Source organism: Erpetoichthys calabaricus, chromosome 2 (assembly GCF_900747795.2).
Source record: "Erpetoichthys calabaricus chromosome 2, fErpCal1.3, whole genome shotgun sequence".
NCBI classification, from domain to species: Eukaryota; Metazoa; Chordata; class Cladistia; order Polypteriformes; family Polypteridae; genus Erpetoichthys; species Erpetoichthys calabaricus.
The window spans coordinates 176114118-176116525 of NC_041395.2; positions in this window are offsets into that span (position 1 = coordinate 176114118).

Genomic DNA, 2408 nt, shown 5'->3' on the forward strand with positions numbered 1-2408 from the left:
CCTGGTGGGCCACAGTGGCTGCAGGTTTTCATTCTGACCATCTTAGTGAGATGTTTTTTGCTGCCAATTAACTTGTCTTGCCTTAGTTTTTAATTGACATGATTCAGACCCCTTAGTAGTTTTTCCTTAATAAGCAGCCAATGAGACACAAAACAAGCTGCCACATGACCAGCTAACCTGAAAATAAAGGTGAATGTCTCAGTCATGTTGGCCTGCTCAGGTCACCAAAACATCTTGGCAGTGGTCTTAGAGAGAAAAACAGAAAACCAACAGTCTGCTGTGGTAGAATGAGAGCAGCAACAAGTAATATTTAGTAACTACTTTAACAGCAGGAATTGGCTTCTTACTAGGAAACTGGTTGGAGTGAAATTGGAGTTTGACGCTCCCTTTTAGCTGGTCATCTCTCAGCTTGTTTCACATTTCATTTCAGTTTGGCTGCTATTTAATGAAGAAACAAAATAATTCAGAGGACAGAATCCTTAAACAGAGCTATTAAAATGAAGGGAAAGGGAGTTAATTAGCAGTTAAAACTGCTTGCTGATTAGAAAAGGTTAGAATGAAAACCTGCAGCCACTGTGGCCCACCAGGACCAGGGTTGGACACCCCTGGACTAAAGCCTTATACAGGGAAGTTTTTTTGTAGTTGATATGAGCATTTCTGCTAAATATCTTTAGGAATCTTCATTGAAACTTGTATCGGTAATGTTTATCTAATGCCCTTGTGAAGTAGATGCTTTTACCATTAAATAACATTTTTTTGGGGTTGGGGACTACAGTACTTTTTTTTCCTAAAGTGTACTTAAAGGCAGCACTTACAGACCTTTTTATGCAGAAATGTTCAAAGCAACCGTCCTCATTGCCTTTCAAGATAAATATGGGTATTCTGTACAGTGCATTACCACTAAATACCCTGTTATGCAGATATTTGTCTGCTTGTCTACAAGTAAACATTGTATAGAAAAATCCCTAAATTTTAAATAGCAATTTTTAAAACAATTCATGAAATCCAACCAAATAAAATCCTTATTTGGTTCACTGTGTGCTACATTTAAATGAACACCACTGCATGTTCCTTGTCAGAGCTGCCTGATTTAGAAGTGGCAGACTAAATTGCAAAAAAAAAAAAAATACCTAGTGGCAAATACTGAAGTGAAACATCACCTCAAGTCAAAGTTGAGACAGCCATAAAAAAAAATTAGTGGAAGATGGTGCATCTACAGAAGGTTTTTGGTAGTTTTGTTTTTCCCCAATTGTATGTATTAGTAGTTAGACACAAAGTGTTGCACTTGTAAGTTCATTTTTGTGCTGTAATAACTGCAGAGCTTGAAGTTTAAATTTTTGTTGCTTTAACAATTCATGCATGATCATGAAAGAGTATATACAGCTTTTTTTCTTTTGCATTGAAATGCCTGTATTCAGTCTTGGAGCAATCTGTGCCTAAAATCTGATTTAACACTGAGGGACATTGTCTGAAACATCCGCTGGGGCCATTACAACTTGCTTTCCCAATGTGTGACGAATTTAAAACGGGAACACCTTAACCTTGGAGCCTTCTGTTAATGAATTGGGTGGTTAAAACATAATATACAAAATAAAAAATGTATTCAACACTTTTTTTTTTTTTTTTTTTTTTTTTTTTGAAAGGTCACAGCAGGGCAAGGTACCAGTAAAGAAAAGAGAAGCTCATCTGAGCTCAGAATTTCTCTGAGCAAAGGTATTAGTGTATTTAATCAGTAAAATTTCAAATTTATTCTCTTGATGGGATCATCCATCTGCCACCTTGTGGACCATCTAGCTTTTTGAAATTAGCAAACAGATTTCATAATTAGTGTCAAATCTGTGACTTTACCTCTATAAATGTCAGGTTTCAATCTAAGTTTTGAGTAATCTCTTGCCCAAGTGGTATTTCTACCAGACAATTTGATAAATGACAGGCCATGTCCTGAAAAATCTAAATTTCTTAATGCAGTTAAGGCGATGTTGTGCTGCAACCCCAAACCCCCACGCCTAAACCCTAATTGGGAGACTGACTGGACTTTGTACAGTCAGCAGTTCTTAGCCTTGTACCAGAAAATCAAAAAACAAGATTGTCATGACTCTTGATAACTCCAATGCTCTGAACACCTTCTTTAAGCCCCAGAGCTTTACAAAGAGCTTTGTAGCAATTTTCAATCATTCCCAACCGGACCTTAAATCTTACAAGTCTGAGTGCAATGGAGTTCGGATTCTACAGGTGTAACTAGCACAGAGGGCTCATTTTCGTTATTAACAGGGTGAATTCCTAGCCTTGCAGTTAATCAGGTGTGTGCTGGGGGGAGCTTTAGACATTCACTTAATTTCAAGTTGTAGGTACATGTCTAGGAGACTTTAAATGTTCAAGAGGAGTGGAATTTATTTTGGGTGAAAGTG